This window comes from Drosophila mauritiana, chromosome 2L (genome assembly GCF_004382145.1).
Source record: "Drosophila mauritiana strain mau12 chromosome 2L, ASM438214v1, whole genome shotgun sequence".
Taxonomy (NCBI): domain Eukaryota; kingdom Metazoa; phylum Arthropoda; class Insecta; order Diptera; family Drosophilidae; genus Drosophila; species Drosophila mauritiana.
This window is the reverse complement of record NC_046667.1, coordinates 3,363,766-3,381,449: the sequence shown is the minus strand read 5'-3', so window position 1 is coordinate 3,381,449 and position 17,684 is coordinate 3,363,766.

The following is a 17,684-nucleotide window of genomic DNA, read 5'->3' as shown; positions in this document are numbered from 1 at the left end:
TATGGCTCAAGTTTAGTTGAATCTAATCTGGAGTGGGGCTATTTATTAGTGTTTCCTTGATACCAGAAAAGCGCCGCGTAAATCCAAGATTCCAAGATTTATATACTGTTCGCTGTCCATTTGGCTTGTTCAAGGCGATTATCGCAAATCGATATGCTCGCCCAAGGGGGTTGAGTTTAATTATTTTATAGCCCTTAAAAGCAATAAACCTAATGCAATTACTGGGTACTCGAGGGTGGGTAAGACTAGAGTAAAATTTAAACAATTAACAGAGCACCACAGGTTCCCAAGTGGTATCATATAATATAATCATTTTTTTAGAGGCGTTAAATTTAAACATCTAATAAATTCGCCTAACCTGTTTGCTTACTTTGCCTCATAAAAAGCTGGAATATTAGTGTTTATAAATATAAACATATACTTAAAGTGCACTATTAAACTTAACTTTAGCTCAACCTCAAACTGAAAAGTAACCATGATTTTTGGGCACGCAAACATTAATTAGCCTGTTCACCACTCGGCGAATTCCTTGAATCCTTTTATGCCACAATACAATGCCTCACCCCATCCACCACTACCACCCCATCCACCCCTTCCTCCCCTTCCACCTTTTCATCCTTTCCCAATCAGACTGAAATTGCAGAACACGCCTATCAACGAGTTGCGCCTGACTTGCTGCGATTTTTGCATTATGTCAGTGAATTGTAATGCGGCAGATAGCTGAATGGCTGCGGGGGCTGTGGGGTTGGCAGGGGGGATGACGAGTGGGGGCGGTACAGTGGGTGGCACTTTCCATGGGGAGCAAATGGGTGATGATGGGGGGCGATGGGGTGGAGCCACCGAGATTGGCATTAAGCGTGGCGAAAGCCACAAATTGCGAGCATCGATGACGGTCGTTCTGCACGAGCTGCCTGCTCAAAGTCTTTTTACACTGAGCAAAAAAAGGGGTAGAAAATAGGGGTAAGCACTTGAAACCCAAATCAATCTGCCAAAGATGCTAAAAAATTGACTTTTTCAACTGCACTGCTGTTCTTAATACCTCAAACATCTTCGCTTAAGAACCTCCAAGTGCGCTTGCATTTCTTTCAGTGCAGGATTCTTTGCTGGCCCTGTCTACGGGTGATATGTGTGTATACGAGTTGTGCATTGTCACGGCAAAGTTGGCGCCGTCGGAAATTCAAAGGAAGGAGCGATAAACCGAGCCAAACGTAAATGCGGTTCATTGAAATTACGTGAAGTGCAAGGGGCTTTTTCTTTAAGCCCCTGCAGCGGAACGAAAAGTACATTTCGCGACAACCCAAATATATAGCAGCTATAAAAAAGTTAAAAATATAATTAAAAAATTAAAAACAAGACAATATTTCATTACTCCACAGTTCTGTGGCATACAAACCACATTCAATTGAGTTCTGCAGCTTTAACGGCCTTAAAGTTCGATTTTCAGAGCAAGGGATGTGGCACACTTACAGAAAAAAATGCATGTTTTTTTATTTTGTTTAGATAACTGCCGCATAGAAGTGCTGCACAATTATTCGTTGCCTTTTCCAGCTCGTTTGCCAAATGGTTTTGTGGCGTCTTCTGCATCTCGGTTTGCGTTCGGTTTGCTCGGCACTTTCCACTCTCTACTTGCAATTCAATTAAACAACTTAATTGGCTGCCTGATGAGCACCGACTGTCTGCCAAAATGCATTTCGATTGCATAAAGCATTTCGTCTCTGGGCCCAAAACCATTTGCCATCCTCAGCCACATCGTGACTTATCTAAAATCTGAAGTTACGCTGCGCCACTTTCATCCACCCACAGATACATACATATATAGTATATATATATATATCCAGCGATTTAGCCAAGTGTTAGGTGACAGACGACGTGGCTAGCGAAAAACAATAACGATGGCTATAACAACGTTGTCATCGATGTGTCAAGTTTGCGTTAATGGCCAAGTCAAAAGGCCACTTGCAACACATCTGCCGAGCCGAAGCCCTTAGCATTTTTACTTGTATCTTAACGTGCATTTTTTTGTATCTTCAGAGTTCAGGGCTAAGTTGAATGTCAAGTTTGCACATAGACTTACAAACTTTTGTCCGCGATTATGCAATACTCATCTGCAGATATAAACAATGGATGGAGTTTTTGCAAAATAAAATAGTAGATGGTAATAGATATGGACATTGGCAATCCGCTGAACCTGAAAATTGATTTGTTTTGTTGGATTATTTCCGTTTGAATATCAATAGAGCACTAATTTGAGCTACCATTTCAATTGAATACGTTAATTCAACTAAATTTTATTGATCTGAATATTTTCATTTATAATAGCAAAGCTTTGAACATCAAATATTACGATCCAGTGGCCAAAGGAAAGCAGTCACAATGCAAGCCACTTGCAGCTGCAGCGATGATGATTGCATCAAGTTGCATGCGAGATATCAAAATGCAATATTTCCACTAGAATAATTCCACCGACTTCCCCTAAACTCCTGCTATTCAAAAACTAGTGCGAGTATGCATTTTGCATGCTGCATGCTGCATTTTTTTTTTGCTGCCTGCTTGCAATTGACAAGCACAATAAATTGTGAAATATGGCTGTTGCCTCGCCGGCTCATCCACATCTTCGTCCTGGAACCTCATCGCAGGAGGAAAATATTAAAATGTATCTATATGAGCGAGCGTGTGAATGAAAAATAAATATGTGCGGTAGAACGGACAGAAAGTCTGCTTTCGTAAAGCAGTTTTATTATATACTCTTGCAGCTTAAACTGAACGGTACAAACTATTCAAATCTGGATTGATTGATATTTTATGTTAGTAAAATATGAATATTCCAAATAAAATACAACCTACTTTAAAGAAAATAAAAAAAAGTAGTTGAGAAGTCTTAGAAACAATTTCAAATATGTGAACACTTAACTAAACTATCTTTTTTTAAGGATATTAAATCAGTTTATTTCGAAGAATCAGTATCTTAAAAGTGCTATTATCGCAGAGTAGAGCTGTTGGGACACATAAATTCAAAAATCCAACAGGAAGGAAGGAAATCTCCAGCACTTTGGCACGCGTTGAAAGAATAAATTGCAAGTGAAAAGTATTTATTTTTTGGTTTCATCCATTCCATTTTAGAGATTGATTTTCCATAGCTGCCTATAGATGCATGGTATGTAAATACTTGCATACATTAAATTGCATTTTAAATGTGCATACTCCGGCAAACCCGATTGTCCATCACCAGCAGCACCCCACGAGGTGTCGTGACCTGTCGTCAGCGGTGGACAGGTGGACAGCGGGACAGGTGAACGGATGGACAAATGGACAGGTGACCACCGTGCGGAAAGGCAAGCCAAACATGTGTCGGGCTTTAATTATGTCACAACATTAGCGGGGGAGGTACGGACAGGTGGCCAAAATCATGATATGGCATTGTTGGCTTGAAATACATGCTCTATTTGTATACGCTCGAATTCTGTTTTCTGATTGAATACGATCTGATTATGTTGATATTATGTAAGATTGGAAATCCATCAAGGATATCATCCTTTCACTGCTATCAACTTCGCGTTTTTTTTGGTTTAGTTTAGCCTGTGAGCCCAGTTTAGAAACAATTGGCACAGCTCGAAGTGGTCGATGCTATATTTTGTTGGTTTTTGCCACTTATGCCACCGCTGTGTTTGCAACTCGCGCCACGCCCCCAGCGCCCTTACGCCCACCGCTGCATAAACAGCAGCAACTAACTCATGCAAAACCAATTAGGTGCGGTTGTTTCGCATCGCAACATCAACACGATGATGCATTGTACCCGCCAGCCAGTACCCCCACTCCCCCCATCCCCCTTGGCCAGTATATTTTAACCAACTTTTAATTATTGCAACGTACGCTGGCGTTTTCAGTGTGCCCCCCGTAAACGGTTTGAGCGAAAAACGCAGCTGGGAAATGTATCACTTTCGTGTTGGGTTTTTCATTCGGTTTTTGCTGCTGATTTTTAATAATCTGCAATCTCGAATCCGCTTCTTGGCCAACTCTCGTCTCATCTGCTCATTAACGGGAAGCGCAGCTCATGCATCGCATTTTGAGTGGTAAAGTGCACTCAAAAAATATTCTACACTTAAAATCCTTTTAGTCATTCCAAATAGTTAATACGAAAGGCTTGGAATTTACATTTCATACACAAATTGCCTAATTTATATAAAAACTATTTAATCACGAACTGAAACTCATTTCTTTCAGTGCAGATGATGGTTGCTTCAGCTTGGCTGACTTTCGCAAAACTCAAACTTCTTGGCACCTCAAGATGTTGAACCAGTGTTGAGCAATTTGCAAACACTCACTAATTGTTGGTCGAGTGCCTGTGAGTTTTATGGCCGTAATGACGGAAGCGGAATAAGTGCCATTATTTCTGAGCTGAGGAGCTGAACAAACCAGAGAGACTATATTTTTATTGAAACATAAATCGCAAAGAATTAATAATAGTAGAATTTTGTTTTAAAACTTTAGACTTTTGTGTAAGAACTATGAAGATAATATGAACTTTAAGGGACAACAAATTACCAGAAAAGTGGTTAAAATGATGTTATATATATTTAAATAAATTTGCTGACGAACTAACAGCAATTTTAGTTGGTAAAGCCACTTAATTCAGCTTAACATCGAACAAGTTGGCTTACACCAAGAAGCTCAGCGAACTCTTATACGGGAATAACGGTCTCGTCGGCGGGTATAAGAGTGGCAAGACGGCAGACATGCACAATCCATTAAGGATAAATAAATGCATGCTGAAATTACAGCATTAAAAGGATAATCGGCGGAGAGTGACAAGGATATCGCCGTTAAATAACTTTTCAGCTGTTGCGCCAGAGTGCTTAATTAAAAGTGACAGTGAACGGAATCAGTTGACAAACGAAAATAATGCTTCGCAACTGGATGGGTAAAAATGGGATGACAGTGAAAATCTATTAAGTAAACAATCGAAAATTATAAATAAACAGCCGACTGGCTGCGAAATTGATTTCAATTGAGTAATTTACGGCTGGCGAAAGCAATTCCACAATGCAGTGATTATCCCTGGATCGAGTTGTCAATGGAAACATAATAGCCAGGTTATATAGTTACCAAGTTAGACAATGGCATTATTTTTTTTTTCGTAGATCCGCAGGGTGTTATAAAACGCCAGAAGTCGGTTCGGTTCGGATCGGTTGGCTCTGATGAGTTGGGGGAGCCAACTGTTGATATGCCCGGCTGGGCAAAAGAGTTTCGCATTGTAATTTACCGACCGACCGACCGACTTAACTCGAGCGTTGCGAATGGGGCTCTATGGCAAGTATGATTGCAGGGGGTGGGAGAGGGGAGCGGAGGGGCTCAGGGCTTCCAACTGGGCAGGGCGCTTACTTTGGCACTTGCGATGCTTCGGCCGCACGGGTTTGGCTCATGTCGGACACGTTTAGCCGGTGCTACACTCGCAGAAAAATCCAGAAATTACTTTGGATCTACTTCGAAGGTTCTAAGCAGTTTATTTGTACTTCAATCTGTCTAAATCTAGATATCTGGCGATATGTCCTGTTGCCTACTCTAAGATATCACTTTTCAATCAATAAATATTTATAAAAGTATGTATATCACCCTTTTTTCCCAGTGCACGCAAACAGACACAGGCGACACCCGCACTTCAATCGCCACTCACTCTTGGCCACCGCCATTCTAGCCATTCACCCATTTCTTGTGCGAATTGCGAGTGAGGTATGTGTTTGGTGGATGGCAGAGGGTGTGGGGGTTGTGTGGCCCTCCGCTACCTTTCAGCGGTAATTACTCCATTTAAAGGTGTACCCCTTTCGCCGGCCAGCAGCTCCACCCACCTGGAAGCCAATCAGCTGGCGACCGCTGATGCCAACTGCATAAATTAACAATGCCAAAATGTGTGTCGACCGACATTTCTAATCAAATTCAAATTCAATATGCATTTTGTTTCAGCTCAACAATGTGTGAGTGTGTGGGTATGTGTGTGGAACCCCCGGAGGTATGAAAATGGGGATGGGTATCGACTGCTGGCCAGAAGAACCAGAAGAAACCCGAAAGTTGATTGTACCCACCTCTGGAAAAGACAATAAAATGGGCAAGCTAAATGACCAAACACCACACACAAGAGAGCGGGGAGAAACAGAAAGAAAGAACTAAATGTACAACAAAATAAATAGAAATCAAAGTGGAGAGATAATAGTACTACATTTAAATACCCTAATATACATATTAATTTAATATATAAGCTGTATCATAGATACTAATGCTTAAAAAGTTGTAAGAAACTGCTGAAGTTAAAACACAATTCAAAGCAAAGCTATTTCTGTTAACTATGTTAATTATTTTCTTTTTTAAATAAGTACTTTAAAAAAGTAGGTGATACAAAGTGGCTTTTATAGTCGAACTACCTTCTGTGAGGGCACACTGTGTAGTGTGCAGTCGATGGGAATATTTAATGAATACTGAATGAGGAGGAGAGTGCACACAGAACGAGCATTTCCAGCGGAGTCGAATATTAAAATGGTAAAATGGCTGGACTTGGCTCAGAAGTGTCGAAAGAAAAGCCAACCAGTTTGCTGCATTTTAGATGATTTTGAAAACACTGCGTTCTTTCGGAGCCGCGAGGTTATTGATTTTAATATGAAATTAGCGAGGCGTAGGGAACAAGGAAAAATGTTATAAAAAGGGCGGGCAGAGGTCAAGAAAATCAAAAGAAAAGGTAACGAGGGAAAAGTTGGGCTCAAGAAACTCCAGTCTAATAATGATCGAAATTAAGATAGCCGCCGGGTTAATGCTGCGTCATAATTATTCGGATCCCTGTCACTGATATAAAAAAAAACGTATTCTAGGGCTAGATTAACTTGGCCTAAAGTTAGACGACCTTTGGTAAGTACAAATTGCAGCAGGTTAATAAACTCTCTTTCCAAAAATCCGTGAATAACCCGTAATCAAATCAAATAAACACCCATTGTGAAATCGCTCACTAACGCTAAACAGCAAATTGTTTTGTGAAATTCCTTGTTTTATCCAATTTAAATATTTAACAATGCATTTAGCTTCTGGCAAACTAATGAGCTAACAGTCGCTTATAGTTTGTATTTATAAAGTGTATAAACTAAATAATTTGCGAGATAAATTTGCCAATGCGAAATGCTTAAATATTCAATTAGGTATGTTAATTATGTAATGTTTGCATGGAAATAAATATTGTTTGTAACATTGGCACTCTGTTATTATTTATTATAGCCCAGTTTGTTTCTTTCATTTTCGGCCACGGCTTATTTGGGTGAAATTACAACAAAGAAAAATATAAACCCACTTCGAACACTGGCATTATAAAATATGCATAATAATTCAGGAAATCGCCAACCGAGTTGTCGGCGGATAAAGATGCCGAGCAGGGAAATAAATAATAATAGAGTGATAAAATCGCGAACGAGACCTTTTCAAATGGCCTTGGGCTGCAGACGCCGTAGAAACACTTTCATTTGTAAGTCATTAAATTCATAATGACAGCGTTATTATCATTACAATCGTACAATGGCCGTAAATCATGCGATTTCTGGCTTTTGAACCTCGTTGGCATCGCCCCATTGAGTGAATTTTAATTGTTGATTACCGATGGCGCAAACTGCAATTTAATTGATGGGGGCATAGCGCCCACTAAACTGCTAACGACACTTGGGTTTCATTAAACTGACATATATTTTTGGCAAAGTGCTTAATGAATACTTGCTGTCAAGTAATTGAAATATCCGGTGAAAGTGTTGTATAATTGTAGTATATGTGCTGCAGACTTCTAGGCGCACAACCCATGTTACTTCTGAAAGGTATCCTATTTTCACTGTATTTAATATTCAGTAGCTTAACTTACTTATCTCCTTTAAAATCCACTGTCAATGCAATTTTTTACCCGGGGTTCAATGCCTTTGGCTCGGTGCCCAGTCATAATCCATTTGGGTTTATTCTTATACTCGACCAGCCGCAGGTACAAAATATATACAAAAAAAGGTGAAGTTGTACGCGGTGCACTCAAATTAAATTCCGTGGCGTTGTTGGCCCTCTGGGGAATAGACCGCGTTCAGCTGGCCAGAAGTTGACAATTTTTTATTGCCATTTTTTCGCTTTATTATTGCGCTGTTTTTGTTTTTCTAAGCCCCGTGGAGGTTTCTCTGTTTCGCTGCGGAAAAGGTGGAACAAAGCCAAGAGACTTTTTTGTTTGGCTTTGATTAAAGTGCTTGTTGGATTTGCTAAAAAGAGGCAAAAATATACCTTTTCTCTTTGTTTGCGCCCTTTAACAGAAAATTGCTAACAAAAACTGCTAGCTGGCTTTCGGAAATAACGGATGAACAGGGTTTAGAAAAAAAAAACATATTGTCCTTTTTTAAATGTTCTACCTGAAAAGTTAATTAAGTTTCATATCCTTTTCAAAGATTTCTCATTTAATAATTTCCTGGGAGTTGGGCCAAAAAGTCCTGTACGTACATATTTAAACGAATCCTGTTGATAAACGAAAATGTTCTCAACTTCTGTGGATTTTGCATTTGCTGACTCACATTACTGCTTTGCAGCTTAGCCATTGTCTTATTTCTGCTTTTGTTTGAGCTATTGCACTTTATATTCAATACAAAAAAGGTTGAAACACATCTGCAGGCGACAAGCATAGTTGTTGATGATTTATGCTCGCACGAATGTTTTTGGCCTGCGATATGAATATTAAAGTGGCATGAGCAATGTTTATGCGGTGTGCAATTCGAGAACAAATCATAACCATGTCGAGACACATGTTTCTTTTAACTCACTACCAAGGGAACTTAATCTACCTGACAAGTTAGACATTATTCCAAGTGTTCACGACTTTTGCCACGCATAAACGGACTGCATTTGAGTTGGCTCGGAGCAGATGAAGAAGATCTTAGCCGGGTGGTGAGAGGAAAAGGTGGCCACAACGCCAAATCGTGTTTGCACGCGCGCCTTATGCAATTGGCCCAGCTCGTTGTATGCGCCTCAAGTGAGTCTTGGCCAACTTGGTTGGTCGCCCGGTGCTGGTGACGCTTTTGAATTACGTAGTGAGATGTGCTTGGCTTTTTCGCTTCTGCCATTTTGGCCACTGCTTCTTTGACGACCTTGACGACCGACACCAGATTGCGCAAACGAAGCAACCGCCTTCTAACCATGCCAGCAGCGAGAAAAGCGAAAACTAAAAGCCAGAGATAAAGTTGAGGAAAAACTGTTGGAAAAGCGGACCCAAAAAAGAAATAGCAAAGTCCACGCTCAGCTGGGACCTCATTTAAACTTTGCACAGTGGATTAGGCACTTACAAATCAGGTAGCTATTATAAAATATATGTAAGTCTAAAGTATTAAAGTTTATACTAGTTGGTGGGGTGAATTGCGCACTACTTGTTAATATAATATGTTAAATATATATGTTTAATAATATATATGTTTAATTTCATATACTTTTTCTAAGTTTCGAGCTCTTTTGGTCAATATGCATTCGCTGGATGGACAGATGGCCGCAATGAACTTGAGGGCTAAAAAGGCCGCCAAATGAAAGAAGCCGGCAACTTTATGGGCCTCCTTTGTTGGCTGAAGTTCGAAGTCGGCGGCTCAGACTGCGGCTTTTCATAAGCCTTTTGTCCGGCAAATCGGTTGCAGCAACGTGCTGCAATTACCAGTGCAAACACACAGGTAACCGAGGCGAATTGTTATCAGGCAACAAAATGCAGTGGAGCATTCAGTCTGCATGGCATTGAATGTTTTTTTATTTTTGAGGTCACTGGGATTGTTATTACAAAACTTGGTCGGCTGGAAAGGTGAGGGAGAAGATTGAAATAAAGTGCGGAATGCCATCAATCGAAACGGGTTTTGTGGGCAAATAATCAACAGCTAAATGAATTTTAAGCTGTTTGTGTGCGAAGAGCAATTGTTATTAAAATATATATAAACGTGCTATTTTAATGAAATGATTCCATGACAGATGCTTGAAATTTGTATTTATTTACATTGGTTTTTTAATTTTAAAGAATAACATAAGCAAATCTAGATATCTGGATATAACATTTTGTATTTCTATATTTCAACACATATTATTTTAAATTTAACATTAAGTTTGGCCAAATCACTGCAATTAACTACAAGTGTTTTGAGTGCAATGCTTTTCAAATAATTAGAGCTGCCATTATCGTTTTGATTATTGTTATAATGCTGATTATTGCTATGGTCGTTGATATGATTTATCAAAAGCCGAAATTAATTATGGCTCTGCTGTTGCCAATTGAATTAAATGCCTGCCGCGCAATGATTGTTCATGCCGATTGCCCCCAAAATGATTTGCCCCCACCCCACTCCACTTCGCCCAGAGCCACGCCCCCTTTTCCACGTTCACTTTGCGCCTCAATTAACGGCAGCAAAAAGCAACAACGAAGCAGCGGCGGTGGAAAAGCCAGTGGAGAAACAAAAACAACAACAACGGGCGGGAAATGGTCAGGGAAAAGGGAAAAGCAATTTTCGGGAGTGAGTGTGAAGATAGCCGCTCGTCGTAAATTTTGTACAATTTGAACTCGAAAGTCGTTAAATGTAACACAGGCCACAAGCAAGGCTTGAATGAAGGGGGCGGGCAGGGGGCGGGGCAGGCAGCTGGTTTCTAGTGGTGCACTGGGAGAAAAAAGAGGTTATACTTGTATTAGGTGATTTCAAAATACTTTCAATACTCAAAGTGGTGAGAACATCTAACATTTAAAACATAAATAATGGTGTTTGAGAAAATTTATATTAAATTTTATTAATTTAAAATTTTATTTATTATTTTATTAATCGAGATTTTGAATTATAAGTATTTGAAATCGTTTCAAGCAAATGCTTACAACTATATAAACCTGGCATTTCTCTCAGTGCACACGCACACACCCTTCAGTGGTAATGGGCTAGAGGTTGCAGAAAACATGAAAGCCAAACGTGAGAAATTGGGTCACTGGAGAAGGGGCGTAGAAAGTGGGGAGGCGTGGCGTAGGAGCAGCAGGACAAGGGGTCTATAGTGGGGCAATAGAAATTGCTTGCAATTGGATACTGCAGGAGGACAGCCAAATGTGTGTGCGCCGGATGCGGAATGCTGGCGAGGATCGGGGATCGGGGATCGGGGACTAAGGGAGGTGCAATGCGTGGCCCCTGCCTGTGGATAAGTGAATTGCCAGAATTTTCCCAATTTCCCAACTCCCACAGTCGTTTCTCATTCAAAGGCAATGCGTTTTAAGTGTGATAAGTAAATTTACCTTTGGGTTTGTTTTGGGTCAACTGGCTGAAATTTCAGAACCGGAACTTAATTTCCAGCTGGGTCCATGTCCATTGAAGAGTCTTTGTGAGTGGGAGAAATGTGCTGGGATTTAATTTAAAATAAATTTTCTAAGAATTCCAGTCACATAATACAATTTGCAAATGCAAAATAAATCAACTAAAATATTTGAACAAAAGTAAATGCCAAACTATTTGTAAGCGTAATTAATTATATAGCTAACTGTTATAAAGGGTTGTAATATTTATGGCCATAATTAATGCAACACTTTCTTATCATTTGTGCTCTATTTTTTTTAAACAAAAACTTATTTGCCGTCATAAAAATGCAGCGAATTTGAATAAAAACACAGCAGCTCGCTGGGAAAAGGAGTGGAAAAACACGCGATAGGTAAATGTGTGAAGCAGACCGCAAGCGAATGCCAGCGGGCAGTGCAAATATACACCCAATTTTCCGACCCCAACTCCCAGCCAGGATTTTCTTTTGGGCGCCCGCGTGCTAACAAAATGCCAAAGAAAAGCGAAAAACGAGCGAAAATGTTTGCATTTTGTTCCGCCAACTTTTGTTTGCGCTTGAGATAGCGTTTGGCTGGGGAATCCCCTTTCTTCTGAGTATCCCCCTTACCTCCCATCCACCCCGCTTTTCATCTCCGGCTTCGTTTAGCCGCATTTTTAGTGCATTACTTTCACGGTTATCACGTACGCTGGGAGTTTCCACATGTGTGTGTGTATGGTTGTAGCCAGGATTTATTGTTTTCCACGTGCATTCTAAGCAGAAATTTAAGCGAAGCAAATCATTTCGAATACAGCGGCGCTTTGCCCGAAAAGAAACTAGCCAAAGGATGCTCGAGTGCCAGCCGAAGGATCCTCACGCCCGCTCAAGTGGCTATTTATCCTTATTTCGCTGGAAAGGCGCTCTAAAAATGTATATAAAAATTTCCGCCTTTCGGCTTAAGTAGCTGAAAGCTTTGAAGAAGTGCAGCGTGGCTGGAGCATAAAGCCCAATTTTAAATTATTTTTTTAAGAGTTCGTGTAACATACGCTCGGCGATGCATTCGCACCTAAAAATATTTTTATGGCTTAATAAGACGTGGAAAGATTTAAGACTTCGGCCGATGTGCTGCAAATTTATTGCCCCCAAGTAAAGTCGGGGGAAAATTTCGTATATATTAAATATACACATTAACTTACAAATATTTTCGTACCGATTTATTCACAATTTCTTCGTGGCATTCCTGCACTATTCGCTTTAGCAACTTTGGTACTAAGTTGATTGGCTTCCCTTTGATTTTCAGCCAACTATGAAAATGGCGCCACAAAGCTGACTGATAGAAAGGGAATTCTTACAAAATATCAAATTCGTTTTTTTGACAAGCCAAATTGAACTTTAATTAATTTATTTGGTTAACAAAGGCGAAATGTGCAGCTAATAAATTCGACCTGAAACGAAATCCCTGGTCAGTGTCAAAGTCCAAGTCGAAAATATGTCATATTCCTACGGCGAACAAAGCTGCCATAATTTATGAGCACATTTTTGCTCCTTTTCCAAAATCCGCCCAAGAATGTGGGCAGGCTGGGGTGGGCGTGGCACGTTGGCTCGCAGGTGATGTATTGTATTCCTCTGATTTATTGCCTTACTTATGCCCAGACAAAATGCGATTTGTGTCACAGACGGACGTGAAGTAGCCAAGGCAATAAGGAAAATAAATAATATTTATAAATTGGTTCGGCATTCGATTACATTGTAGTTGGCTAAAGTTGTCAGGCCAATTCAGTTGTATCTATTGGCATTAATTGCATTTCAGGTTTATTAATTTCACGTGGGAATTCACTATTACCTTTGTACAAAAACATTGATTATGATTTTAAAATATTATTCACAACTTAAACAGGTAAGAAACATTCCTTTTTAACTTTAAATGCTCATATTCTGTGCCTGGCATTGCCTCTGCCCATTGGTAAAATATGGCTTTAGTTTAGCCACGATTTCCGAGAATTAGGTCAGCATATTTATGGAAATGCAAAAATATCGGTGAAAGTAGGGCAATCTTAGTACGAGATACGTTGGTTGGTTGGGCTTCCACCGCAAAGGACAAGCCCCTCACTCTCATTTTTGTGTTTTACTTTCTACGTGACTTTGGCATTGTGTGGACTCCATTTTCCCAGCTCCTAACCACTTGGGTCAGGTCTTAAATAATGACCCTGGCAGCTGGTATGGGTTCGTCCTGTGGGCCGCAGGCTCCTCCAAGCTCACTTTACTTGCAGGAATCCTTGGCGATATCCTATCCATACCCATCGCACGCAATCCCGTGTTTTTGCATCATGTTTTGACCGCAAATTATGCACGTGGCAAACACGAATAGAGAGGCCCAAAACAATTGCAGAGATGTCCTTGAACCCTGAGCTCCTGGCTCCGCCAATTTTATTTGTTTGCCTTGCTCACGCACCCACACAGACACGCGGATGAAATGGATGTCCTTGCCTGGCCATATAATATGCGGCCAGGATCGTTTACCGTCTACGTGTTTGAGTTAGCCGCCTCTCAAGTGCCAATCCAGTGGGTGGCAAAGAGCATTTGGCTGAAATCTATCAAAGGAAAAAATCGTTAATATGGTTAACATAAAAGGAAAACTGTCTCAGAATGGCTAAACAAATAAAAGTGTAGGCATTTATATGCATTGCTATCTAAAAGTAAACACATATAAGCTGTTTTATTTCGCATATAAATTAAATAGTAGATAAACATAGCTAAACAGAGTGGCAATATACCCCAAAGTCCTCTAAGAATAGTAGAGTAAAATAAATCTAAAAGATAAACAGGGGAAAAAGGTCACGCACTCAGTGCTTTTCAGTGTTTTTACTTTGCGTTTGTATTACTTGGCCAAATGTCGGTGCTTTAAAATGTACTATGCGAATTGGGCTGAATTCGAATTCGGTTGGCCAAGTTCCTGGAACACAATTAATTTTCCTGTCCGGGCCACAAATGAAATCGAAGCCCCCCAAATATGCGGTCAAAGCTCATGCAGAATGTTAGTTAATTGCGTTCGTGATAAATTGGTTTGAGGCCGGCGTTTTGGCCAACCATCAATGCGTTGGACAAATTTCATTTTGGTCCTGGCCACCGAAAATTCGCATTTTGCATATGAAATTGAACAAGAAATGATTTCCATATGCAAATATGTGTGTGTGTGTGCCTTTTTAAATGCCACAGTTCGTTTGGAAACTTAAAGTGAAAAGTGTGGCATTCTTGCGAAGCTAAGCAATTTTGTTCACTAATGAGTTTTTAATTTTAATTGCCTTAGTTTTTTGACTTCATAAAAAATGATAAATAGGCAAAAATCCAGCAATAAATATCATAAATCTATAATATATTTGTATACATTTATACAAATATATATTCAAAATATTGAAATTTACATAACATTTTCGGAAAAGTGTGTTTTTCCAGGATGAAAAATCCGCCAGCTCGGTTCCCAAAATTCAAGCGCAAATTTAAAGTAAAACTCGTTTCTATCGCACGAGCAATTAAAGTATGTACAATTCATTTTGCGAGGATGTTGTCATGTCAGTGGCAAAACGCCGCGGGGATGAAGGGATCAGGGGGCGTGGATGTGGGCATGGCCATGGGCGTGGCACCAGGAAAATGAAATCAACATTTTCCCAGCAACAGGCAGCGACGTCAAGTGCGGAGCGCATAAAATGCTGACCAAGTTATGATGTGCCAGCGGAATTTTGTGTTGGCGAAATTTTCGCTCAACTTATTGCGTATTCCCGTAAACTATTTTTGCAGAATGGATTTCATTAAATTACCCAAATTAAGATGAAATCATATTTGATATTTAATACTTTTAGTTGGAAGTTAGTTGATTACTGAGTTGAAAGTTATGTGTCTCATTAAGTGTTTGTTTAACTTTATATTAGAATAATGCCAGCATTTGAGAGTACCTTAGTTTGTTAGTCCTTTAACTACTGTTTTTCCTGTTAGATGTTTTTTTGCTCTAATAGCGAAGAATAATGCACTAAACTAGCCGCGCAAACTGCATTCCGGCCAGACAGCCCCGATAAATCTAATTAACAACTGTTTTACAATTAAGCGCGGAAACTTTTTGCACGAAAAACTTAATGGCAATATTAACTCCATCTATATGTACGCGGTGCCGCCGGTGGAGCCCCTCGGGATGCCGCGAAGGATCCGGGTGGGGGGCAGAAAAGTTGCCGCTTGCTCCGGCTACAACTTAATTAAATTTTCGCATTGCAATTGTTCCCGCTTTCCTTATGCTGCTGCTGCTGCTGCTGCTGGTGGTGGTGGAGCTACTGGCTTTTGTGGAAATTTCACGCTCGTGACATGGTTAATTAATTCATTTACTTTCGGGCATATGCCGAGAAGAATGGGAACGGAAACATCAACAGAAAATACGGCAAGGGAAAACAAAGTGGCATCGATTATGCTAATGGCCCCGGGAAAAGCGGCGTGCTCGAAGACGGATTACTATTTTTCGCAGAGCTGAAATGGAAGGAGTGCAGCGGATGAAGCGAGTATTAAGTGTCCACCAAGGACTGCAGCTCCATCATTGCCGAGCTGTCCGTGTCCTGGCTACGTGACAGGGCGTAAATCAATACGCTTCGCTGCCTCCTGGCCATTATGGAATGCAGTATTCTGCACTTTCGCACGGGTACTGCATCTACGTACTTATGAATGCCACCTCTTCGGCTAACGAGCCCAACTAACGACGGGCTGCCATTTGTTGCCAATAAAGGCACAAAGGCTCTAAACTTCGAGCTGCGCGGCTGTAATGACGACAAATTGCAATTCGCAAATGCAGGCGGATTCCTCAGGAAATTTATAACAATAGAGCCTTGCGATAAATTATTGTTGCAGCTGGCTTTGCGTGAAAGTTTAAAAGGAATAAATAAGAATAAATACACCGAAAATTGTGTAAATATTATTGGAATTCATCGGTCCATTAAGTGCCTTTAATTAAATTTCAATTAATATCTTATGAATGCATTACTCTGCACAATCGCACATGTACATTTCTCACAAAGGCGCAATGAAAATATTACGTATACGCAGCGTGCGCTTAAATTAAATCTCGAATGCCACCTCAAGTGCACGGACAACAAATGAAATCACAATTATCTCAATGTCTCACGTGCAGAAATACAGCATCCCATGCAATCATAAATACCAATTAAGCCATTACAGCGCACTTATTTCCGGTTGCACATTGTGTCAACAGCCGAACGCGTTCGGCGATGGAAAATCAGCTGTAAAATATTTATGTTTATTATTTTCCCTGCCGCTGAGCGTGTGGAAAATCCGCAGCAGGAAAATAAAAGCACGCAATGCGAGGAAAGTGCGTCTGAAGCTGAGCCTGATGGATAACTTGAGCTGCGATTGTGACATGCAACACAACTCAGTGCTGAAGGGGTGAGTTCATTGAATGCCTCGAGAAGATGACAAGAGATCTTAATCCTTACAGGTATTATATACACCTTTATATCTTGGGTAATTTATCTTGGGTAATTTGGCTATCCAGGTACTTCATCATAATGGTCGACTTTTCCTAACTGCAGCCAACTCATTTTTCTTTTTCGAGCGTGATGCGTTCGCATTGCAAAGATCTCTTTATGGGAAATTTATTAGCACATGTGTCTGTGAGCACATTCCTCACGACAACGGTGATAATGATGATGTTGCACTGCTGCAGCTAAAGCTGCTTATGTCATTGAACCCGCAACAATGCCTAGTTACACACAAAATAAAAGTAATTAACATATATAGTATAATACATCTGAGTTATCAGGCTTTAATTAAGGTTAAACTTCAGTTTATAGAACTTGGTTCTATTTTTCTTTTCATAAACTATATTCAATATTTAATAGAATTTTGTTCAGTGCAGGTGTGCCACCTTGTGATAAGGCAGCCACTAATTCCTCGGCATGCCCCGCGACAATAAAATGGCAACTAAAGGCACACAAGTCGGGGGCATTGTGTGTTTGCCACATGGCTTAGCCAGCTGCCCGCCCGTCTACTCACTTTACACTAACTTATTGTTTTGTTTGGCCCAAACCAACCGAGCTGGCTGCCTTTCACTTTCAGCCCGGCGCGCAAACAAACCGAGCGACCAGCCGACAAACAAACAAACATTGCCGACTGCCTGGCCAGCCAGTCACGAAAGTGTCGTCTTTACTGTTGCTAGTTTTTATTTTTGTAGCGCGTTTTTCGGTTTATGGCATTATTAACCCGTTTTCCTAGTTTCTCAGGGCGATTACGTCGCCGTCTGCAGTCTAGCATAATATTGCAATTTGGCCGGTCGAGGAAGCGACTCCACTGAGATGCATTCGGCCATTCGAGTTCACTCATGGGGATGCATTCGAAAGTTG